This window comes from Arachis stenosperma, chromosome 6, assembly GCF_014773155.1.
Source record: "Arachis stenosperma cultivar V10309 chromosome 6, arast.V10309.gnm1.PFL2, whole genome shotgun sequence".
Classification (NCBI taxonomy): Eukaryota; Viridiplantae; Streptophyta; class Magnoliopsida; order Fabales; family Fabaceae; genus Arachis; species Arachis stenosperma.
In genome coordinates this window covers 95,124,195-95,151,202 of record NC_080382.1, presented here as the reverse complement: position 1 = coordinate 95,151,202, position 27,008 = coordinate 95,124,195, and the positions used below count along the sequence as shown (strand labels likewise).

Genomic DNA, 27,008 nt, shown 5'->3' with positions numbered 1-27,008 from the left:
GAATAAAAATATTTTTTATTCGAGTTAGGTATATAGCAAAAACAGATATCAAATACAAAATTAAAAATAAGTTAAATAATATATATATCTATATATAAATATATAACTATTTTTAATAACTAATTTTAGTATATACATAATATTTTTAAATTTATAATGTAAAAAAAATCAATAATACCGTTAGTAGGTTAAGTGCTTGTTTGGGCGTCATTAGTTTGATAAAAAAATATCTTTAATGAAAAAAAATTTTTTTTTAGCGTGTTTGGCAAATTTCTAGTAGTAAAAGTAAAAACACTAAAAAAATAAAAAATCTTTTTTGAAAAACTGTAATTTACATCTTTTTTTAAAAGATCTTTTTTTAAAAAAAAATGCTTTTCATATAATAAATAAACAAAAATATACTTTTATATTATTATACACAAACATAATTAATAAATAAAAAGATTTTTTTATATAAAATATCCAAATATAAAATTACTTTTATTTTTTCATAAAATTTTAAAAAAAATAACTCAAAAAAAAAAATAATTTCTTAAAAGTTTACGAGAAACAATACGAGTCGTGACTTACTGACTTGTGAATGAAATTACTCAGGAAAATCCTAATTGATGCCTTTGATGGCCATTGGTTTTTGTGGGTTCCTACTTCCTCGTGTCTGATGTACTTGCAGAGTGTAGTTGTTCGTTTTCGAATAAACAATCCAAAAATGTGATGATTGAAACGCGTTAGTGCACTGCTCGCACATCACATATTTTACGTACATTTTCTCCCAACTTGGGTCAAGCAACCCCAGCCTTTTTTCCCGCAATTCTTCATGCCTAACTTAAAAGTTTATTTATGTTCAAATTTCAATATTTGTTCGAATTTATAGTGCTATAGTAGAAAAATGTTCAGTGAATTTGTGATTTTGTATCAATATTTGGCTTCTGCTGTTGTTAGCTTCTTTTCTTTCCTTTTTTTTTTCTTTTTTCTGCTATTCTTTTTTTTTTCTTTTTCCATCTTTTCGCTTTTCATTTTATTTTCTTTTCTACTGTTTTTGTCTTTTTTTTTGCTGTTTCATTTTTTTCATCTTTCTTTTTCTATCTCTTTATTTTACCTCACAGTACATTTTTTCTTCTCTTTCTCTTTTTCATATTATCTTATTTATATAAAATTTTTGTGTTTTTTGTAAAAACATTATTTTTTCTTTTCAAAAAATTATATATTTTTTCAAAAAATTCCTGTTTGTTATAAGAACCACTTGTTGATTCCACATTTCTCTCGTCTTATTTTAATATCGAGGAGGTAGAACAATTTTAGTAAAGATTATTTAACTCATAAATCATAACTTACAAGAAATTGGGGTGAGAATTCATATTTCATCCGATAATAGATGATGTGCTGACTGCTGAGATTGTTAATATAATGTCTCCAATCTTTTCAATACAAATACAAAAACACTATTTAGGTTCTCATCAAATTTAGCCAGATAGGAATTTAAACAGCACTGGATATACAAATAACACACCTGAATTATTTTACAACGCATAATAATGTCATTTTCTATTATTGATTTCACTTGACGTAGGTCCCACAATACAATATAATGCCAAGGTTAAGAAGACTTCGTGTACCAACAAGAGCATAAATGCATAATCAACTTGTATTTTGGTTAATTGTTAGACTCTTGTCGGCTATAGTAGCACATAGACTAGTAGTAGCTAGAACAAACTTCATCGTAGTCATTAGAAACACAAGTCAAGAGGTCATTATTAAAAATAAAAATCACTAAAAAAAAACTTTTAAAATTGTCAGAATTACCATTAGATTCTCCAAAAAAATTCGACAATAATATTATTATAGATAAATTTATCGTCAAAAATAGTATAAAGATCGTTGATAAACAATTATCGGCAGATTTATGCATTCTGATGTTAATTACTGTAAAAAAAAAATTCTGATAGTAAGAGTTGCAAAATAGCCATTTTGGTATGTTGTTACTATAAAAAAAATCAGACGATAGTATTATTTAATAAAATTTAATTTAAAAAATAAAAAGATGTCAGAATGATCTTACGGTAATATTTTTTAATTCTTTTAAATAAAAAATTAATTTTTTAAAATATTTTTAACTGTAATTATCATCATTATAACGTAATTAAAATTAAATAAAAATTAATGAAAACTAAATATGTCATTAAAATAAAAATTACAGTATAATCCAAAAAATTATGACGCTAAAAACATAATAAAGTAATCTCGTCAAAATAAAACTCATTACAAAAAATTAGTTTTTTGCCACGCTTTTAAAGCGTGCCGAAAAGTGCAAAAAAGTGTGGGATAATTTTTTGCCACGCTTTTTTAGTTATCGGTATACTTTTGAAAGGGTTACATCTGCAAACGTGCTGGTAGTTCTATTGCCACACTTTTGTCGATCTATTGGCACACTTTATTTTTTGCCATGCTTTCATCTATTACAATGCTTAAAACCGTGGCCGTATGTATAACTCTATAGCCACGCTTTATGAGCGTACCAAAAAGTGGACAGACAGCCACACTTTTAGAAGCGTGCCAATAAAAAAGATATGACTATACTTTTTAAGCGTGCCAATAAAAAAAGATATGACTACACTTAATAAGCGTGGTTATTGATTACTACAAGAAGATATGATTACGCTTAAAAAGCGTGCTAATAACTACATAAACTCTTCACTAGGCCATTCCATACTATTTTTAACATTGTGGAAAAATTAAATCATGTTATTTTTAAATTGACACAGAATAATTGACAAAAAAAAAAGAAAAGAAAATAAACTCACTATTTAATTGAGTGTACAACTTCATTTAAGACTTCATGATTCCATATCTAATGGAACATTTAAAGTGAATATTGTATTCATTATCTGTCAATATCACAATCCACAAATGGCTCTCTTGATTCCTATAAAATTCGAGAAAGATTCAACTAATCTACATAAAAGTTGAAATTCTAACCTTAAGTAAAATCATTTGTTTGGAAATTCATACATAAAGGTTTGGCGGTGAGGGCAAAGCTACATCAATGATTCTCTCAGATTAGCGAACTTTGTCCCAAGTGTTTGTCAATGGCCAAAACTTTTTTGCATACTCTGATGATGTCTCTATAAATCCAAGAGGTGTGGAACAAATCTCTGATAGCAAGTGTAATACCCAAAAATTCGTATCTAGAGGAATGGCAATGATGGAAGTAGTTAATAGACAATCTCAAAAGAAAAACAGATTTCAAAGAGAAAAGGTCACAAATGGCAAACCTATTAGTATGGCTAGCTAGAAATTGATGATTTTTGAAAGTAGAAACGTTAAGCTTGGAGAAGTTCTATCCTGAACACTATTGTTTGCAGAAAAATTTGCAAGACATGGAAGACATTGCAATAATCCTCCTTTCGAACAAAGAAGAGGAACTTTGGGCACTGAAATGCTCTATTTACTACTATTATGCATTTTGGTTAGTTCTCTGTGGTTTTAATTGGGAGATCCCCTCTGTATTTATTTTGCTGCCATTATGCACTTAACATTAGATGTATTGTGATTACTTCATTGAAATTGCAATAATATCAATTATCTTTGAGAGAAAACAATTTAAAAATAATTTTAATTAACATTATCCAAATAATATTTATTCTATCAAAATTAATTTTGTATAGAATTATCAAATATAAATTATATTAGTATAAAATTATTTTTACCTAAAATCAATTTTATAAAATTAAAGTCGTTCAAATTTCACCTTGACAAGCACACCTTATCTTTCTCTTTCCACTTACGTCCCTCATCAAAGATAGTTATATATATATATATATATAAACAAACTCGTGTCACTACAAGAAAAAATCTATCGAGACACTTTTTTCTTGTCACGCTTTTAAAGCATGGTCAAAAGTGGTTAATGGCCACGCTTTTGTAAGGGTGGTCACTAATTTGTTATTTGGCCACGCTTTTTTTTACTACACTTAAAAAGCGTAGTCATAGAAAAAAATCGGCACGTTTTTATGAGGGTTACCAATGATTTGTGATTTGGCCACGCTTTTTTTGCCACGCTTGAAAAGTGTAGCCATAGAGGGAAACCGACACGCTTGAAAAGCATAGCTAGTTAGTCTTCCAATGGTCACCTTTTTAAAGTGTACCCATATCCTGTGTTTATTTGGGCACTCTACAAAAGCGTACCGATAGAGTTCCCTCCTTCCAAAATTTAGTTTCCCTCCCATTTTTTTCAGACTTTAATTTTTTTCTAAGTTTTAACTTATAAACCTAGAGTAGAAATGATAACATTAACAACATACACTACTTTACTATTTCGAAAATCATTTAACCCTAGCTCGTCGTCACTCACCCTTCTCATCTCTACAACCCGTTCACAGCCATAACTCCCTCTCCCAACAACGCCATTGTCTCCCTCTCTCAACCCGTCACAACCGCTCCCTCCAACCCGTCGCAGCACCTACATACATCCCTCCCTCGTCGCTCATGCCCCACGCTACCGTCTCCCTCTCTCACTTGCGTCGCGCCAACCGTCAGCACCACTCGTCAGTGCCACTTATCAGCGGCAACCTGTCAGCGCCAACCTTCATTCTGCTAGTGCCAATGGCTCTGGTGTTTATCCATGAATCGGCGGCAGGATCCTGAAGGAAACGATCGGTGGCGTCTCCGCCGAGCTCGGCGCCGGATGCATCACTGGCGTCGGCGGTAAAGATTCGATTCTTGGTTTAGGGTTTTAACTTGATTTTCTATTTTATTTATTTGTCTAAACTTCTAATTATTTGATTTTTTTCTCATTTTGCTAAGCTTTAAATTATTTAATTTTTTTTATGATTTTTTATTTATTTGTTCTGATTTTTTTTCTGAGGATTTGTTTCTGTTTTGATTGTTTTTAGGATTTTCGGTTATGATTATTTCTTGTTGGTTCTGATTATTTGTTCTGATTTTTTATTTTTTTTTGATTTGGTTGACAATATCTTTCAAATAATTTGATGTTGTTGGCTTGCTTTAGCTATTTATTATAATTGAAATAAATGATGTTATTATGATGTTTCATGACGTTCTTCTGTGATTTCCTTTTAGGTTCGTATGGTGTCAGTTGAAGCTATAAATAAAAGACTGGAAGAGGCTAATAAGCGCATTCAGGCAACTGGAATTGGTACTTTAGTAGCATTTGTATTATAATTTTGAAATTGTTGCTATGTGTGTGATGAGCGGATAATTTGTACCCTTTTTGACATTGTTTTTAGTATGTTTTTAGTATGATCTAGTTAGTTTTTAGTATATTTTTATTAGTTTTTAGTTAAAATTCACTTTTCTGGACTTTACTATGAGTTTGTGTGTTTTTCTGTGATTTCAGGTATTTTCTGGCTGAAATTGAGGGACCTGAGCAAAAATCTGATCCAGAGACTGAAAAGGACTGCAGATGCTGTTGGATTCTGACCTCCCTGCACTCGAAGTGGATTTTCTGGAGCTACAGAAGCCCAATTGGCGCGCTCTCAATGGCGTTGGAAAGTAGACATCCTGGGCTTTCCAGCAATATATGATAGTCCATACTTTGCCCAAGATTTGATGGCCCAAACCGGCGTTCAAAGTCACCCTCAGAAATTCCAGCGTTAAACGCTGGAACTGGCACCTAAATGGGGGTTAAACGCCCAAACTGGCATAAAAGCTGGCGTTTAACTCCAAGAAGAGTCTCTACACAAAATTGCTTCATTGCTCAGCCCAAGCACACACCAAGTGGGCCCGGAAGTGGATTTTTATGTCATTTACTCATCTCTGTACACCCTAGGCTACTAGTTTTCTATAAGTAGGACCTTTTGCTATTGTATTAGAGAGCTTTTGATCATGTTTTTATGATTGAACCCTCTTTGGGAGGCTGGCCATTCGGCCATGCCTAGACCTTGTTCTTATGTATTTTCAACGGTGGAGTTTCTACACACCATAGATTAAGGTGTGGAGCTCTGCTGTACCTCGAGTATTAATGCAATTACTATTGTTCTTCTATTCAATTCCGCTTGTTCTTTGTCCAAGATATCACTTGTTCTTCAACTTGATGAATGTGATGATCCGTGACACTCATCATCATTCTCACTTATGAACAAAGTGACTGACAACCACTCTGTTCTACAAGCAACCAAGGCTCTAGTGTTTATCTCTTGGATTCTTTAACCGGAATCTTCGTGGTATAGGCGAGAACTGATGGCGGCATTCAAGAGAATCTGGAAGGTCTAACCTTGTCTGTGGTATTCTGAGTAGGATTCAATGATTGAATGACTGTGACGTGCTTCAAACTCCTAGCAGGCGGGGCGTTAGTGACAGACGCAAAAGAATCACTGGATTCTATTCCGGCCTGACCGAGAACCGACAGCTGATTAGCCATATGCTGTGACAGAGCATAGGAACATTTTCACTGAGAGGATGGGAGGTAGCCACTGACAACGGTGAAACCCTACATAAGCTTGCCATGGAAAGGAGTAAGAAGGATTGGATGAAGACAGTAGGAAAGCAGAGAGACGGAAGGGAAGGCATCTTCATACGCTTATCTGAAGTTCCTACCAATGAATTACATAAGTACCTCTATCTTTATCTTTATGCTTTATTCGTATATCACTATACCCATTTGAGTCTGCCTGACTAAGATTTACAAGGTGACCATAGCTTGCTTCATACCAACAATCTCCGTGGGATCGACCCTTACTCGCGTAAGGTATTACTTGGACGACCCAGTGCACTTGCTGGTTAGTTGTGCAAAGTTGTGTAGTGATCACAATTTCGCGCACCAAGTTTTTGGCGCCGTTGCCGGGGATTGTTTTGTGTATGGACAACTGACGGTTCATCTTGTTGCTTAGATTAGGTATTTTTTTTTCAGAGTTCTTAAGAATGAATTCTAGTGTTTCAAGGTGATGTTCTTATCATCACCAAAGCTGATTGATTCTCATCAATTTAGCTCTTGAATGCAATGTCCTGCTGAAGCTTGGCTAGCCATGTCTAATTCCTTTAGACTAAAGCTTTAGACTAACATTGCATGATTCCTGGAATTCTCATTAAGAATTTTGATACCTTTATTTTCTTTTCATGTAATTTTCGAAAAAGCACAAAAAAAAAATTACAAAATCATAAAAAAAACCAAAAATATTTTATGTTTCTTGTTTGAGTCTGGTGTCTCATCTTAAGTTTGGCGTCAATTGCATGCATTCATTCATGTTTCTTAAGGATCTTCAAGATGTTATTGATGATTTCTTACTCTAATCTTTAAATTCTCTTGACTTGAGTGTTTTGTGTGTCTCATATGCATTCTCATTAGTGTCAGTAGTATACAAACTGCTAAGTTTGGTGTCTTGCATGCATTGTTATTTGATTTTAGTTGCATTTTGATTATTAAAAAAAATCCAAAAATATTTTTAATTTGTGTCTTCTCAAGTCAATAATACAGAGAATTGAAGATTCAGAACATACAGCAGAGGAATTACACAGAAAAAGCTGGGCGTTTAAAACGCCTAGTGAAGAAGGACAGACTGGCGTTTAAACGCCAGCCAGGGTACCTGGTTGGGCGTTTAACGCCCAAAAGGGTATAGTTTTGGGCGTTAAACGCCAGAATGTGCACCATTCTGGGCGTTTAACGCCAGGATGGCACAAGAAGGAAGATTTTGTTTTCAAATCAATTTTTTTTCAAGTTTTCAAAGTTTTTCAAAATCAAATCTTTTTCAAATCATATCTTTTCAATCAAATGTTTTTAAAATCAATTTCTTTCCTTTTTCAAAGATACTTGCTATCAATTAATGATTTGATTCAACATTTCAAGTATGTTGCCTTTTCTGTTGAGAAAGGTTTAATGTTTGAATCATATCTTTTCTTGATAGCCAAGTTATTAATTTTTAAAATCAAATCTTTTTAAAATTGTTTTCAAATCATATCTTTTCAATCACATATTTTTAAAACCAATCATATCTTCTTAACCTCATCTTTTTCAAAATAGTTTTCAATCAAATCTTTTTGACTTCTAATTTCAAAATCTTTTTCAAAAATCACTTGATTTCTTTCCCACTCTTATTTTCGAAAATTAATTAGTGTTTTTCAAAATGTTTTCAAAATCTTTTACTTAATTTTCGAAAATTACTTCCTTTCTTCTAACATCCTTCTATTTATGGACTAACACTATTCCTTAATGAAAAATTCGAACTCCTTCTTCTTTGATAAGTTCGAATTTTCTACTTCTGTCTTCTACTTTTCTTTTCCTCTGACACCTCAAGGAATCTCTATACTGTGACATAGAGGATTCCACATTTTCTTGTTCTCTTCTCTTTCATATGAGCAGGAACAAAGACAAAAGCATTCTTGTTGAAGCTGACCCTGAACCTGAAAGGACCTTGAAGCAAAAGCTAAGAGAAGCTAAGGCACAACTCTCTATAGAGGACCTAACAGAAATCTTCAAAGAAGAAGAACCCATGGCAGCCGAAAACAACAACAATGCAAACAATGCAAGGAAGGTGCTGGGTGACTTTACTGCACCTACTCCCGACTTCTATGGGATAAGCATCTCTATCCCTGCCATTGGAGCAAACAACTTTGAGCTTAAGCCTCAATTAGTTTCTCTAATGCAACAGAATTGCAAGTTTCATGGACATCCATTGGAAGATCCTCATCAGTTTTTAGCTGAATTCTTGCAAATCTGTGACACTGTCAAGACTAATGGGGTTGACCCTGAGGTCTACAGACTAATGCTATTCCCTTTTGCTGTAAGAGACAGAGCTAGAACATGGTTGGACTCACAACCTAAAGAAAGCCTGGACTCATGGGAAAAGCTAGTCAATGCCTTCTTGGCAAAGTTCTTTCCACCTCAAAAATTGAGTAAGCTTAGAGTGGAAGTCCAAACCTTCAGACAGAAGGATGGAGAATCCCTCTATGAAGCTTGGGAAAGATACAAACAATTGATCAGAAAATGTCCATCTGACATGCTTTCTGAATGGAGCATCATAGGTATTTTCTATGATGGTCTCTCTGAACTATCCAAGATATCTTTGGATAGCTCTGCTGGAGGATCTCTTCATCTGAAGAAGACGCCTACAGAAGCTCAAGAGCTGATTGAAATGGTTGCAAATAACCAATTCATGTACACTTCTGAAAGGAATCCTGTGAACAATGGGACTAATCAGAAGAAAGGAGTTCTTGAGATTGATGCCCTGAATGCCATTCTGGCTCAGAACAAGATATTGACTCAACAAGTCAATTTGATCTCTCAAAGTCTGTCTGGAATGCAAAATGCACCAAGCAGTACTAAGGATGCTTCATCTGAAGAAGAAGCCTATGATCCTGAGAACCCTTCAATGGAAGAGGTGAATTACCTAGGAGAACCCTATGGAAACACCTATAATTCTTCATGGAGAAATCACCCAAATTTCTCATGGAAGAATCAAGAGAGACCTCAACAAGGTTTCAACAACAATAATTGGTGGAAGAAATAGGTTTAGCAATGGCAAGCCTTTTCCATCATCTTCTCAGCAACAGACAGAGAATTCTAAGCAGAACCCCTCTGACTTAGCAACCATGGTCTCTGATCTAATCAAAACCACTCAAAGTTTCATGACTGAAACACGGTCCTCCATTAGGAATTTGGAGGCACAAGTGGGACAGTTGAGCAAGAAAATTACTGAACTCCCTCCTAGTACTCTCCCAAGCAATACAGAAGAAAATCCAAAAGGAGAATGCAAGGCCATCAACATGGCCGAATTTGGAGAGGAAGGAGAGGAAGTGAACGCCACTGAGGAAGACCTCAATGGGCGTGCACTGACCTCCACTGAGTTCCCCAATGAGGAACCATAGGAATCTGAGGCTCAAAATGAGACCATAGAGATTCCATTGGACTTACTTCTGCCTTTCATGAGCTCTGATGAGTATTCTTCCTCTGAAGAGGATGAGTATGTCACTGAAGAGCAAGTTGCTAAATACCTTGGAGCAATCATGAAGCTAAATGACAAGTTATTTGGAAATGAGACTTGGGAGAATGAACCTCCTTTGCTCACCAAAGAACTGGATGACTTGTCTAGGCAGAAATTACCTCAAAAGAGACAAGATCCTGGGAAGTTTTCAATACCTTGTACCATAGGCACCATGACCTTCAAGAAGGCTCTATGTGACTTAGGGTCAAGTGTAAACCTCATGCCTCTCTCTGTAATGGAGAAGCTAGGGATCTTTGAGGTGCAAGCTGCAAGAATCTCACTAGAGATGGCAGACAACTCAAGAAAATAGGCCTATGGACTTGTAGAGGATGTTTTGGTGAAGATTGAAGACCATTACATCCCTGCTGATTTCATAGTCATAGAGACTGGGAAGTGCATGGATGAAACCATCATCCTTGGCAGGCCCTTCCTAGCCACAGCAAAGGCTGTGATTGATGTTGATAGAGGCGAACTGATCATTCAAGTGAATGAAGAATCCTTTGTGTTTAAGGCTCAAGGATATCCCTCTGTCACCATGGAGAGGAAACATGAAGAGCTTCTCTCAAATCAGAGTCAAACAGAGCCCCCACAGTCAAACTCTAAGTTTGGTGTTGGGAGGCCACAACCAAACTCTAAGTTTGGTGTTGAACCCCCACATTCAAACTCTAAGTTTGGTGTTGGGTGGTTCCAACATTGCTCTGAGAAAATGTGAGGCTCCATGAGAGCCATCTGTCAAGCTACTGACATTAAAAAAGTGCTTGTTGGGAGGCAACCCAATGTTATATTTTGACTATTTTCTTTTGTTATTTTATGTTTTTTGTAGGTTGATGATCATAAGAAGACACAAAATCAATTGAAAAAGCAAAAACAGAATGAGAAACAGGAAGAAAAACAGCACACCCTGGAGGAAGAACCCACTGGCATTTAAACGCCAGTGAGGCTAGCAATTGGGCGTTTAACGCCCAGTCTGGCACCATTCTGGGCGTTTAACGCCAGAAAGGGGCACCAGACTGGCGTTAAACACCAGAAAAGGGCAAGAACCTGGCATTAAACGCCAGGAATGGGCACCAGCCTGGCGTTTAACGCCAGAAATGGCTCAAAACGTGATTTTGAATGCCATTTGGTGCAGGGATGACTTTTCCTTGACACCACAGGATCTATGGACCCCACAGGATCCCCACCAACCCCACCACTCTCTCTCTCTTCTTCACCCATTCACCAATCACCTCAACTCCTCTTCCCCAAAAACCCTTCACCTATCAAATCCCTTCTTTCTCTTCACCACTCACATCCATCCTCCATAAAACCCCACCTACCTCACCATTCAAATTCAAACCACTTTCCCTCCCAAACCCACCCATCAATGGCCGAACCATGACCCCCCCTCTCCTATATATACCCTTCTTCACCCCTTCATCTTCACACAACCTAAACACCACTTCTCCCCCTCTTTGGCCGAACACAAAGCCATTCCCTTCTTCCTCATTTCTTCTTCTTCTACTCTCTTCTTTCTTCTTTTGCTCGAGGACGAGCAAACCTTTTAAGTTTGGTGTGGTAAAAGCGTTGCTTTTTCGTTTTTCCATAACCATTTATGGCATCCAAGGCCGGAGAAACCTCTAGAAAGAGGAAAGGGAAGGCAAAAGCTTCCACCTCCGAGTCATGGGAGATGGAAAGATTCATCTCAAGGGTGCATCAAGACCACTTCTATGAAGTTGTGGCCTTGAAGAAGGTGATCCCCGAGGTCCCTTTTTCACTCAAAAAGAGTGAATATCCGGAGATCCGACATGAGATCCGAAGAAGAGGTTGGGAAGTCCTTACCAACCCCATTCAACAAGTCGGAATCTTGATGGTTCAAGAGTTCTATGCCAATGCATGGATCATCAAGAACCATGATCAAAGTGTGAACCCGAATCCAAAGAATTATCTTACTATGGTTCGGGGGAAATACTTGGATTTTAGTCTGGAAAGTATAAGGTTGGTATTCAATTTGCCCATGATGCAAGGAGATGAACATCCTTACACTAGAAGGGTCAACTTTGATCAAAGGTTGGACCAAGTCCTCACTGACATTTGTGAAGAGGGCGCCCAATGGAAGAGAGATTCAAGAGGGAAGCCGGTTCAATTGAGAAGACATGACCTCAAACCCGTGGCTAGAGGATGGTTGGAGTTTATCCAACGCTCAATCATTCCCACTAGCAACCGGTCCGAAGTTACTCTAGACCGGGCCATCATGATTCATAGCATCATGATTGGAGAAGAAGTGGAAGTTCATGAGGTTATAGCCCAAGAACTCTATAAGGTGGCGGACAAGTCCTCTACCTTAGCAAGGTTAGCCTTTCCTCATCTCATTTGTCACCTCTGTTATTCAGTTGGAGTTGACATAGAGGGAGACATCCCCATTGATGAGGATAAGCCCATCACCAAGAAAAGGATGGAGCACACAAGAGACCCCACTCATCATGAGATCCCTAAGATACCTCAAGGGATGCACTTTCCTCCACAAAACTATTGGGAGCAACTAAACACCTCCCTAGGAGAACTGAGTTCCAACATGGGACAACTAAGGGTGGAGCATCAAGAACACTCCATCATCCTCCATGAAATTAGAGAAGATCAAATAATCATGAGAGAGGAGCAACAAAGACAAGGAAGAGATATTGAGGAGCTCAAGCACTCCATTGGATCTTCAAGAGGAAGAAAGAGCCGCCCTCACTAAGGTGGACCCGTTCTTTAATCTCCTTGTTTTTTATTTTCTGTTTTTCGAATTTTAGTGCTTATGTTTATCTATGTTTGTGTCTTGTGATCATTAGTGTCTTAGTGTCTATGCCTTAAAGTTATGAATGTCCTATGAATCCATCACCTCTCTTAAATGAAAAATGTTTTTATCACAAAAGAACAAGAAGTACAGGATTTCAAATTCATCTTTAAAACTAGCTTAATTAGTTTGATGTGGTGACAATACTTTTTGTTTTCTGAATGTATGCTTAAACAGTGCATATGTCTTTTGAATTTGTTGTTCATGAATGTTAAAATTGTTGGCTCTTGAAAGAATGATGAAAAAGGAGACATGTTACTGAGGATCTGAAAAATCATAAAAATGATTCTTGAAGCAAGAAAAAGCAGTGAATACAAAAAAAAAAAGAAAAAAAAGAGACGAAAAAAAAAGAAGGAAAGAGAAAAAGAAAGAAAAAAAAGAAATAAAGTTGTGATCCAAGGCAAAAAGAGTGTGCTTAAGAACCCTGGACACCTCTAATTGGGGACTCTAGCAAAGCTGAGTCACAATCTGAAAAGGTTCACCCAATTATGTGTCTGTGGCATGTATGTATCCGGTGGTAATACTGGAAAACAGAGTGCTTTGGGCCACGGCCAAGACTCAATAAGTAGCTGTGTTCAAGAATCATCATACTTAACTAGGAGAATCAATAACACTATCTGGATTCTGAGTTCCTAAAGATGCCAATCATTCTGAATTTCAAAGGATAAAGTGAGATGCCAAAACTGTTCGGAGGCAAAAAGCTACTAGTCCCGCTCATCTAATTTGGAGCTAAGTTTCATTGATAATTTGGAGTCTATAGTATATTCTCTTCTTTTTATCTTATTTGATTTTCAGTTGCTTGAGGACAAGCAACAATTTAAGTTTGGTGTTGTGATGAGCGGATAATTTGTACCCTTTTTGGCATTGTTTTTAGTATGTTTTTAGTATGATCTAGTTAGTTTTTAGTATATTTTTATTAGTTTTTAGTTAAAATTCACTTTTCTGGACTTTACTATGAGTTTGTGTGTTTTTCTGTGATTTCAGGTATTTTCTGGCTGAAATTGAGGGACCTGAGCAAAAATCTGATCCAGAGACTGAAAAGGACTGCAGATGCTGTTGGATTCTGACCTTCCTGCACTCGAAGTGGATTTTCTGTTGGAAAGTAGACATCCTGGGCTTTCCATCAATATATGATAGTCCATACTTTGCCCAAGATTTGATGGCCCAAACCGGCGTTCAAAGTCACCCTCAGAAATTCCAGCGTTAAACGCTGGAACTGGCACCTAAATGGGAGTTAAACGCCCAAACTGGCATAAAAGCTGGCGTTTAACTCCAAGAAGAGTCTCTACACAAAATTGCTTCATTGCTCAGCCCAAGCACACACCAAGTGGGCCCGGAAGTGGATTTTTATGTCATTTACTCATCTCTGTACACCCTAGGCTACTAGTTTTCTATAAGTAGGACCTTTTGCTATTGTATTAGAGAGCTTTTGATCATGTTTTTATGATTGAACCCTCTTTGGGAGGCTGGCCATTCGGCCATGCCTAGACCTTGTTCTTATGTATTTTCAACGGTGGAGTTTCTACACACCATAGATTAAGGTGTGGAGCTCTGCTGTACCTCGAGTATTAATGCAATTACTATTGTTCTTCTATTCAATTCCGCTTGTTCTTTGTCCAAGATATCACTTGTTCTTCAACTTGATGAATGTGATGATCCGTGACACTCATCATCATTCTCACTTATGAACAAAGTGACTGACAACCACTCTGTTCTACAAGCAACTAAGGCTCTAGTGTTTATCTCTTGGATTCTTTAACCGGAATCTTCGTGGTATAGGCGAGAACTGATGGCGGCATTCAAGAGAATCCGGAAGGTCTAACCTTGTCTGTGGTATTCTGAGTAGGATTCAATGATTGGATGACTCTGACGTGCTTCAAACTCCTAGCAGGCGGGGCGTTAGTGACAGACGCAAAAGAATCACTGGATTCTATTCCGGCCTGACCGAGAACCGACAGCTGATTAGCCATATGCTGTGACAGAGCATAGGAACATTTTCACTGAGAGGATGGGAGGTAGCCACTGACAACGGTGAAACCCTACATAAGCTTGCCATGGAAAGGAGTAAGAAGGATTGGATGAAGACAGTAGGAAAGCAGAGAGACGGAAGGGAAGGCATCTTCATACGCTTATCTGAAGTTCCTACCAATGAATTACATAAGTACCTCTATCTTTATCTTTATGCTTTATTCGTATATCACTATACCCATTTGAGTCTGCCTGACTAAGATTTACAAGGTGACCATAGCTTGCTTCATACCAACAATCTCCGTGGGATCGACCCTTACTCGCGTAAGGTATTACTTGGACGACCCAGTGCACTTGCTGGTTAGTTGTGCAAAGTTGTGTAGTGATCACAATTTCGCGCACCAGTGTGTCTCTTCCTCACCCTCTTTCTCTCTAATCCTTTTCTTGTTTATTTTTGGTAAATGGTGCACGAAATTAACTCCGCAATATTTGCATAGATAGACCGGCAAGAGCACCGGGTCGTCCAAGTAATACCTCAGGTGAGTGAGGGTCGATCCCACGGAGATTGTTGGTTTGAACAAGTAATGGCTATCTTGTAGATCTTAGTTAGGCGGATAGAAAAGATAGTTATTGTGGAAAAACGCATAAAAAACAGAATAAATAAAGTATTACTGGATAGATGTGAAAGCAATTGATAAGAGAATGGTTGAGACTTCGGAGATGCTTCCTCCTTCTAGATCAACTTTTCTCACTGTCTACTTATACTTCTGATAATTCATTCCATGGCAGGATGTAAGTGATTAATGCCAGGTTAGTGGTCATTAATCTCCTCTACTTTAGATCAAACGTCAGGTCAGTGGTCATCCAATCTGAACGGGGGTGAAGCTCCTGTAGTCCATTCCCTTGGTGATCCTACTCAAAGCGCCACAGACATGGTCGGATCTTTCGGATAAGAGAATTCTGCTCCATTGATTCTAGCCTATACCACAAAGGCCGTAATCGCGCCGTACCTCAGCTGAACTGATGTCTCCAAATCTCCAACAAAGTCGTGGATTATTCGTCTAAGAGATGTATAATTGATAAACCACTATTTTATGGTTTATCTTGTGCTAATTTGGGTGGTTTTATAAACTCTTTACTCACTTATTCATATGATTTGCATGATTTTACAATTCCTTCCCAATTTTTTTCTATGGTTGAAAACTTGCTTCCTAGACATCTAAATTATATATTTTTAATTCCCCTTTTATACCATTCGATGTCGTGATCTGTGCGTTAAGTATTTTCAGGCTTTATGGGGGCAAGAATGGCTTAGAGGATGGAAAGGAAGCTTGCAAAAATGGAAGGAACACAAGAAAACAAAGGAGTTGACCAGCGAGGAGCGACGCGGGCGCGCACCTGGCGCGCACGCGCACCTGCCGCGTACGCTCAATAGGCAAAGAGGACAATCGACGCGCGCGCACACCTGGTGCGCACGCGTGACATGCGCGACGTACAGCAGTTGCAGAAAAATGCTGGGGGCAATTTTGGGCCGAGTCTGGACCTAGTTTTCAGCCTAAAAACACATACTAGAGCCAAGGAACAGCAGAAACTGAAGACACATTCTCATTATGCAGAGTTTTTAGTTTAGTTTTGAATCTTAGAGAGATTTCTACTACTTACTCTAGGTCTTCTTCACATTCATAGTTTTTAGATTTTTATTGCTTTCGCTTTGGATATTGAGAAGAGTCATTACCTCCGTTGAAGCTTCATTATTCTTGTTTGATTCCCTATTCCTTTACTCTTTTATTGCTCATTAACCCTGTTTGGATAAGTATGTTATGATTTTGGGATTTATTAATGCAAAGAACCATTTTTACTTTTAATTAATTTTTAATTATTGTTTATCATGTCGTTCTTTTATTCCCTTTTTAATTCTGTGAAATTTATATTCATGTTAAAGTAGACTCCCATCTTGACTTGGGGGTTGATTAAAAGGAGACCCTTGAATTGGAATGCTTAAGTGATTAGTTAAATTGGAAGTTGTTGGCTAACTCTCTAGGTACTAACGCTAATCCTTCCCAAGGGAGAGTATTAAGACTTGTGAATAAGAGTTAGCTCAATCATTTGACTTTTCTTCATTTAGTGAGGGTTAACTAAGTGAAAACAACAACCTCTTGATACTCCACTTGGGACGATCCAATAAGGATAGAACTTCCAATTAATCTATCCCCCGATCAAGGCTTTTATTTTAAATATATAAATCACTTTAAATTTTCTATCCCCCAAACTTCAAATTTCTGAGAAAACACCTAATCAGTAAAATAGCACTCTCTTGGCAACTCGTTGGGAGACGACCTGGGATTTTTACTCCTAGTATTTATTTCTAAATTTTGTGACAACCCCTTTTAAATTGATATGCGGAATCTTCATTGGTTAAGAGCTATACTTACAATGTCAGTTCATTATAAATTCTTAATCGGTGATTTTCCGCACGTCAATAATCAAACTTGTGGTTCAGTACTATCCCATCAAGGACTCGCAAGAAGCCATATAGAATAGGGATGATGGTCAAGTTACACTCCCAATTCATTAGGATAAAGAACAAAGATACATCTTAGAATGGAATCAAGCATAGATTGAAATAGAACAATGATATTATTAATCCAGAAGAATCAGCAGAGCTCCTAACCTTAACCTAGGAGGTTAGTGACTCATAGCTTACATAAAGTAGTAATGTATTCGAAAATATGGCATAAGGTCCTGAACAAGGGTGATCCTCGTTCTATATATACTAATCTAATAACTAAGAAGTACAAAAAATAAGATAGAATAGACTAAAGGTGCGAAATCCATCCTTGGGCCCACTTTGGTTGAGTACTTAGGCTGAGCTTGGCATCCACTTGGAGGAATGGGAGGTGAACTATGCTGCCTTGTGCTTGTGTTGGGCATTGAACGCCCACTAGGGGGTGGTTGGCATTTAACGCCAGCTTTGGATCTCCTTTGGGGCATTGGACGCTAGCTAGGGGGTAGCGTCTTGGCATTCAACGCCCAGAATGGGCAGGCTCCTTCGAAGATAAGTATAAATCATTATATATTTCTGAAAAGCCCTGGAAATTAGCTTTCCAACGCCATTGAGAACGCGTCATTTGAACCTCTGTAGCTCCAAAATGTTCGTTTGAGTGCACGGAGGTAGATCCTGACAACTTCTGCTATGCTTTCCTTGCCTCTGAATCTGACTTTGCCAAAACTCTTCAATTTCAGCCAGAAAATACCTGAAATCATCATAAAACACACAAACTCAAAGTAGAATCCAAAAATATGAATTATTCATTAAAACCTATGAAAATATAATAAAATTTAAACAAAACATAAGAAAAACTATATGAAAATGATGCCAAAAAGCGTATAAAATATCCGCTCATCAGAACACCAAACTTAAACTATTGCTTGTCCCCAAGCAACCAAAAACAACGAAGGATTAAAAAGAAGAGAAGTGTACAATAAATCTCAGAGTTTTTAACAAAGCTTAGTTTTCAATTAGATGAGTGGAACTAGTGGCTATTCACTTCTGAATAGTTTTGGCATCATTCATTTGAAGCTCAGAACAATTGGCATCTTTAGGAACTCAGAATCCAGATGATATTATTGACTCTCATAGTTTAGTTATTTTTTATTCTTGAACACAGCTTCTTTTGAGTCTTGGTCGTGACCCTAAGCGCTTTGTTTTCCAGTATTACCACTGGATACATAAACGCCACAGACACTTAACTGGGTGAACCCTTTAGGATTGTGATTCAGCTTTGCTAGAATCCCCAGCCAGTGGTATCCAGAGTTCTTAAGCACACTCTTTTGCTTTGGATCATGGTTTTAACTGCTCAGTCTCAAGCTTTTCACTTAATACCTTCACACTACAAAAGCATATAGTTAGGGAAGAGCTCAGTTGAACTGTTTATGCCAAGATTTTGTTTCTTTTAGGCCCTCTTAACCATTGATGCTCAAAGCCTTGGATCCTTGCTCTTGCCTTTTGGTTTAAAGAGCTATTGGCTTTTTCTTTTTTTTTTTTGCTTCTCTCTTTTTTTTTCCATTTTCTTTCTCTTTCTTTCTTTCTTTTTTTTGCTGCTTTTTCTTGTTTCAAGAATCAATTTTTGGATTTTTCAGATTACCAATAATACTTCTCCTTTTTCATCATTCCTTCAAGAGCCAACATTCTTAACTCCAACATCAAATCTGCACTGTTTATTCTTGCATTCAGAAAGTAAAAGCAATGCCACCACATCAAGATAATTGAACTATCCTTATGATATAACTCGAAATTTAAGTATCTCCCTATTCTTTTTCAAATAAATTTTTTTTCAAGCAAGGTGAGAGATATATAGAATATTTCAAAGCTTTAAGACATAAATAAAGATGATCATGCACCGGAAACAGGAAACAGATAATGAAATACAAGGAAAATGGAAAAATAATGTAAACAAAGGAGAGTATGGAACGTGACCACCTTAGTGACGACGACTACTGCTTCCTCTAGAGAATCTGATGAGCGGATATTTTATACGCTTTTTGGGGGTAATTTCATGTAGATTTTAGCATGTCTTAATTAGTTTTTAGTAAAATATTATTAGTTTTTAGGAAAAAATCACTTTTCTAGACTTTACTATGAGTTTGTGTGTTTTTCTGTGATTTCAGGTATTTTTTGGCTGAAATTGAGGGAGCTGAGCGAAAATCTGAGTTAGGCTGAAAAAGGACTGCTGATGCTGTTGGATCCTGACCTCCCTGCACTCGGAATAAATTATTTTGAGCTACAGGAGTCCAATTGACGCGCTCTCAATTGGGTTGAAAAGTAGACATCCAGGGCTTTCCAGCAATATATAATAGTCCATACTTTGCGCAAAGATAGATGACGTAAACTGGCATTCAACACCAGTTCCATGTTGCAGTCTGGCGTCCAGCGATAGAAACAGGTTACAAGTTGGAGTCCAGCGCCCAAAACACGTTACAACCTGGCGTTTAACTCCAGAAACAGCCCAAGCACGTGAGAGGCTTAAGTCTCAGCCCCAGCACACACCAAGTGGGCCCCAGAAGTGGATTTCTGCACCAATTATCTTAGTTTACTCATATTCTGTAAACCTAGGTTTCTAGTTTACTATTTAAACAACTTTTAGAGACTTATTTTGTATCTCATGACATTTTAGATCTGAAATTTGTACCTTTTGGCAGCATGAGTCTCTAAACTCCATTGTTGGGGGTGAGGAGCTCTGCAGCGTCTCGATGAATTAATGCAATTGTTTCTATTCCTCCATTCAAACGTGTGTGTTCCTATCTAAGATGTTCATTCGCGCTTAATTATGAAGAAGGTGATGATCCGTGACACTCATCACCTTCTTCAACTCATGAACGTGTGCCTAACAAACACCTTGGTGCACGAAATTGCAATCACACTTTTGCAATTCCGCACAACTAACCAGCAAGTGCACTGGGTCGTCCAAGTAATACCTTACGTGAGTAAGGGTCGATCCCACGGAGATTGTCGGCTTGAAGCAAGCTATGGTTATCTTGTAACTCTTAGTCAGGATATCAATAATTATCAGGGTTGATTGTAAAAAGTAAAAGAACATGAAATAAGTACTTGTTTTGCAGTAATGGAGAATAGGTTGAGGTTTTGGAGATGCTCAATCTTCTGAATCTCTGCTTTCCTACTGTCTTCTTCTTCAAGCACGCAAGACTCCTTCCATGGCAAGCTGTATGTAGGGTTTCACCGTTGTCAATGGCTACCTCCCATCCTCTCAGTGAAAATATTCAACGCGCTCTGTCACAGCACGGCTAATCATCTGTCGGTTCTCAATCAGGTTGGAATAGAATCCAGTGATTCTTTTGCGTCTGTCACTAACGCCCAGCCTTCAGGAGTTTGAAGCTCGTCACAGTCATTCAATCATTGAATCCTACTCAGAATACCACAGACAAGGTTTAGACCTTCCGGATTCTCTTGAATGCCGCCATCAATTCTAGCTTATACCACGAAGATTCCAGTTAAGGGATCCAAGAGATATCTACTCAATCTAAGGTAGAACGGAGGTGGTTGTCAGGCACACATTCATAGTTGAGAATGATGATGAGTGTCACGGATCATCACATTCATCAGGTTTAGGAACAAGTGATATCTTAGAATGGAAGCAAGCATGATTGAATGAAAAACAGTAGTAATTGCATTAATCCATCAAGACACAGTAGAGCTCCTCACCCCCAACCATGGGGTTTAGAGACTCATGCCGTAGAAGATACAATGAGAAACGTGTAAAGTGTCATGAGGTAGAGATACAATATCAAAAGGTCCTATTAATAGTGAACTAGTAACCTAAGGTATACAGAAATGAGTAAATGACGTAAAAATCCACTTCCGGGGTCCACTTGGTGTGTGCTTGGGCTGAGCATTGAAACTTTCATATGTAGAGACTTTTTCTGGAGTTAAACGCCAGCTTTTATGCCAGTTTGGGCGTTTAACTCCAATTTTTGTGCCAGTTCCGGCGTTAAACGCCGGGAATTCTGAAGCTGATTTGCAACGCCAGTTTGGGCCATCAAATCTCGGGCAAAGTATAGACTATTATACATTGCTAGAAAGCCGAGGATGTCTACTTTCCAACGCCGTTGAGAGCGCGCCAATTGGGCTTCTGTAGCTCCAGAAAATCTACTTCGAGTGCAGGAAGGTCAGAATCCAACAGCGTCTGCAGTCCTTTTCAGTCTCTGAATCAGATTTTTGCTCAGGTCCCTCAATTTCAGCCAGAAAATACCTGAAATCACAGAAAAATACACAAACTCATAGTAAAGTCCAGAAAAGTGAATTTTAACTAAAAACTAATAAAAATATAATAAAAACTAACTAAAACATACTAAAAACATACTAAAAACAATGCCAAAAAGCGTATAAATTATCCGCTCATCACAACACCAAACTTAAATTGTTGCTTGTCCCCAAGCAACTGAAAATAAAAATAGAATAAAAAGAAGAGAATATACTATAGACTCCAAAATATCAAAGAAACTTAGCTCTAATTAGATGAGCTGGACTAGTAGCTTTTTGCTTCTGAACAGTTTTGGCATCTCACTTTATCCTTTGAAGTTTAGAATGATTGGCATCTATAGGAACTCAGAACTCAGATAGTGTTATTGATTCTCCTAGTTAAGTATGATGATTCTTGAACATAGCTACTTTATGAGTCTTGGCTGTGGCCCAAAGCACTTTGTCTTCCAGTATTACCACCGGATACATTCATGCCACAGACACATACTTGGGTGAACCTTTTCAGATTGTGACTCAGCTTTGCTAGAGTCCCCAATTAGAGGTGTCCAGGGTTCTTAAACACACTCTTTTTGCCTTGGATCACAACTTTATTTTTTTATTTTATTTAATTTTTTTGTTTTTCTCTTTTCTCTCTCTCTTTTTTTTTTTGTTTTCACTGCTTTTTCTTGCTTCAAGAATCCTTTTTATGATTTTTCAGATCCTCAATAACATTTCTCCTTTTCCATCATTCTTTCAAGAGCCAACAATTTTAACATTCTTAAAATAACAAATTCAAAAGACATATGCACTGTTCAAGCATTCATTCAGAAAACAAAAAGTATTGTCACCACATCAAACTAATTCAACTAGTTTCAAAGATCAATTCGAAATCCTGTACTTCTTGTTCTTTTGTGATTAAAGCATTTTTCATTTAAGAGAGGTGATGGATTAATAGGACATTCATAGCTTTAACACATGAACCTTAAATTTTATTAATCATGAATTAAGAACAAGACTAAAAAATAGATATAAGATAAGACTAATAGTAATAGAAAACAAAAATTTTAAATAGACTCCTAATGATAGAGGTTATCACAGAGTTAGGACTCAACAACCTTGATTTTGAGAAGTGGATGCTCCCTCAACTTGTGGGGTATTTGACCCTTCAAGGGAGAGCTTTTGGCGCTTCAACTCCTGTAGCTCACGCCCCTGCTTCTCTTGTTCCTTCAGAAATTTGCAGAGCATGCAGTTTTAATTCTGCTGTTCTTCCTTAATTTGTTCCATAGCTTCTTGCAGCTTGGCAACGGATGCTTCTAGACGAGTCCAGTAGTCAATTTCAGGAAGTTCAGGGAGGAACTCCTGCGCCCTCCTTTTGATGGAGTTATCTTGCATTTGTCCTTCCATTGACCTCTTGGTGATTGGGTGCTCAATTGGGATGAATTCATCTACTCCCATCCTCACCCCAGCATCTTTACATAGCAAAGAGATTAAGCTTGGGTAAGCCAGTTTGGCTTCAGTGGAGTTCTTGTTTGCAATTGTGTAAATCTCACAAGTAATCAGATGATGAATCTCCACTTCTTTTCCCAGCATAATACAATGAATCATCACTGCTCTCTTGATAGTAACCTCAGAACGGTTACTAGTGGGCAAGATAGAGCGCCCTATGAAGTCCAACCAGCCTCTTGCAACTGGTTTGAGATCTCCCCTTGAGTTGGTTCGGGACACCTTTTGAATTGGTCATCCACTTGGTTCCAGGGAGGCATATGTCCTCTAGAACTTGATCCAACCCCTTATCTACTCTCACCATTCTCCTATTAAAGGATTCAGGATCATCTTGTAGTTGAGGTAATTTGAAGACCTCTCTTATTTTGTCTAGATGAAAGTAAATAATTCTCCCTTTGACCATGGTTCTGTAGGTATGAAAAGCGGTTCCAGTCATTCTCTGCTTATCTGTCAGCCACAGATTTGAGTAGAATTTCTGAACCATATTTCTCCCAACCTTTGTCTCAGGGTTGGTTAGAACTTCCCATCCTCTGTTTCGAATTTGCTCTTGGATCTCCGGATATTCATCTTCTTTCAGATCAAATTTAACTTCTGGGATCACTGACCTTAGACCCATTATTTTATGGTAATGGTCTGCATGTTCTTTGGTTAAGAACTTCTCTTGACTCCAAAGGTCTTTTGGAGCATTCTCTTTCTTGCCTCTTGAGTTAGTTTATTTTCCTTTGGGGGCCATGATCTTGATGAGCCTTAACTTAGTGATCACGGAAAAACACACCAAACTTAGAGGTTTGCTTGTCTTCAAGCAAAAGAAAGGAAAGAGAAGAGAGAGGAGGAGAGCAAATTCGAATGGTGGGGAAGGGGGGTGTGGCCAAACATATATTTATAAGGAAGGGAGAGAGAGTTCGAAAATTTTGAAGGTGATTTGAGAAGATATGGAAAGAAATTGAGAGATATTTGAGTTTTTTGAAGAAGATTTGGAGAGGATTTGAAAGAGATTTGAAGAATGATTTTAATTTTGAAAATTTGAAGGTGAATGATGAAAGTTTGAAATGTATTTATGTAGAAAATTATGGATCAAAACAGGAAAGTTTGAAAAAATTTGAAGTGGAAAGCAAAATCTCTGTCTCCCACCTTTCTGGCGTTAAACGCCCCGAATGGTATCCATTTTGGCGTTTAACGCCCAAATGTTGGCCACTTTGGGCGTTTAACGCCTAGCCAGGTACCCTGGCTGGCGTTAAACGCCAGAAACCCCTTCATCACTGGGCGTTTTGCTAAACGCCCAGGATGCTGCACACCTGGCGTTAAACGCCCAGAATGGTGCCCATTCTTGCGTTTAACGCCCAAAATGGCACCTTTACTGGCGTTAAACGCCCAGAATGGTGACCATTCTGGCGTTTAACGCCCAAAGTACCCCTTACTGGCGTTTTTTCGCCAGCAAGCTCCTTTTCTCTGCTTTTTGCATTGAATCCTTCTGTAACTCTGTGAATTCCTTCAATTTTGATAATTTCCCTTTGAGAATATGTATCAAACTTTGATTAAACAAAACAGATAACCTGCTAATGACTGGGTTGCCTCCCAGCAAGCGCTTCTTTATTGTCTTTAGCTGGACCTTCACTGAGAATCATTCAAGCCTCAGTTTTGAGCATTCTTGCTCAAAATTGCTTTCAAGATAATGCTTGATCCTCTGTCCATTAACAATGAACTTTTTGTCAGAATCAGTATCTTGAAGCTCAACATATCCATATGGTGACACTCCTGTAATCACATACGGACCCCTCCACCGGGATTTAAGTTTTCCTGGGAACAGTCTGAGCCTAGAGTTGAAGAGCAGAACTTTTTGTCCTTGCTCAAAGACTCTGGATGACAACTTCTTATCATGCCACTTCTTTGCCTTTTCCTTATAAATTTTTGCATTTTCAAAGGCATTGAGTCTAAATTCATCTAGCTCATTTAGCTGGAGTAATCTTTTTTCACCAGCTAACTTAGCATCCAGGTTTAGGAATCTGGTTGCCCAGTAGGCTTTATGTTCCAGTTCCACGGGCAGATGACATGCCTTGCCATACACAAGTTGGTATGGAGAGGTTCCTATCGGAGTCTTGAATGCTGTTCTGTATGCCCACAAAGCATCATCCAAGCTCTTCGCCCAATCCTTTCTACGGGCAACTACAGTCCGTTCTAGGATTCTTTTTAGCTCTCTGTTAGAGACTTCAGCTTGCCCATTTGTCTGTGGATGATACGGAGTTGCTACTTTGTGGCTAATTCCATATCGGACCATAGCAGAGTACAGCTGTTTATTGCAGAAATGAGTGCCCCCATCACTGATTAGTACTCTGGGAACACCAAACCTGCTAAAGATGTGTTTCTGGAGAAATTTCAGCACGGTCTTAGTATCATTAGTGGGTGTAGCAATTGCTTCTACCCATTTAGATATATAGTCCACTGCCACCAGAATGTAAGTGTTTGAGTATGATGGAGGGAATGGACCCATGAAGTATATACCCCATACATCAAACAATTCAATCTCTAAGATCCCTTGTTGAGGCATGGCGTATCCATGAGGCAAGTTACCAGCTCTTTGGCAACTGTCATAGTTACGCACAAACTCTCGGGCATCTCTATAGAGAGTAGGCCAGTAGAAGCCACATTGGAGGACCTTAGTGGCTGTTCGCTCACTTCCGAAATGTCCTCCATACTGTGATCCATGGCAATGCCATAGGATCCTTTGTGCTTCCTCTCTGGGTACACATCTGCGGATCATTCCGTCTGCACATCTCTTAAAGAGATATGGCTCATCCCATAGGTAGTACTTGGCATCTGAAATTAATTTCTTTCTTTGCACCCTACTGTACTCCTGGGGTATGAACCTCACAGCTTTGTAATTTGCAATATCTGCAAACCATGGAGCTTCTTGAATGGCAAAAAGTTGCTCATCTAGGAAGGTCTCAGAGATCTCAGTAGAAGGGAGGGACGCCCCAGCTACTGGTTCTATTCGGGACAGATGATCAGCTACTTGGTTCTCTGTCCCTTTTCTGTCTCTTATTTCTATATCAAACTCTTGCAGAAGCAACACCCATCTTATGAACCTGGGTTTTGAATCCTGCTTTGTGAGTAAGTACTTAAGAGCAGCACGGTCAGTGTACACAATCACCTTTGATCCTACTAGATAGGATCTAAACTTGTCAATGGCATAGACCACTGCAAGTAACTCCTTTTCTGTAGTTGTGTAATTCTTCTGTACATCATTTAGAACATGGCTGGCATAATAAATGACGTGCAGAAGCTTGTTATGCCTCTGTCCCAACACTGCACCAATGGCATGGTCACTGGCATCACACATTAGTTCGAATGGCAATGTCTAGTCTGGTGCAGAGATGACTGGTGCTGTGACCAGCTTGGCTTTCAGGGTCTCAAATGCCTGTAGACACTCTGTGTCAAACACAAATGGTGTGTCAGCAGCTAGCAGGTTGCTCAGAGGTTTTGCAATTTTCGAAAAATCCTTTATAAACCTTCTGTAGAATCCTGCATGCCCCAGAAAGCTTCTGGTAGCCTTAACATTGGCAGGTGGTGGTAATTTTTCAATTACCTCTACCTTTGCCTTATCCACCTCTATTCCCTTGCTTGAAATTTTGTGCCCAAGGACAATTACTTCAGTCACCATAAAGTGACATTTCTCCCAGTTTAAAACCAGGTTAGTCTCTTGGCACCTTTTCAGGACAAGTGCTAGGTGGTTAAGACAGGAGCTGAATGAGTCTCCATATACTGAGAAGTCATCCATGAAGACTTCCAGGAATTTCTCCACCATATCAGAGAAGATGGATAGCATGCATCTCTGAAAAGTTGCAGGAGTATTACACAGACCAAAAGGCATTCTCCTGTAGGAAAACACGCCAGAAGGGCAAGTGAATGCTGTTTTCTCTTGGTCCTGAGGATCTACTGTAATTTGGTTGTAACCTGAATAGCCATCCAAAAAGCAGTAATAATCATGACCAGCTAGTCTTTCTAGCATTTGGTCTATGAATGGTAAAGGAAAATG

General features: G+C 38.1%; 1 non-coding gene across 1 annotated transcript; it reads right to left on the bottom strand.

The window, feature by feature from the left end:
• Window positions 1–8,846: 8,846 nt before the first annotated feature.
• Window positions 8,847–8,950, bottom strand: LOC130937732 (small nucleolar RNA R71). Its single transcript, XR_009068935.1, has one exon. It is a non-coding gene; the product is annotated as a small nucleolar RNA R71 (small nucleolar RNA).
• Window positions 8,951–27,008: the final 18,058 nt, after the last annotated feature.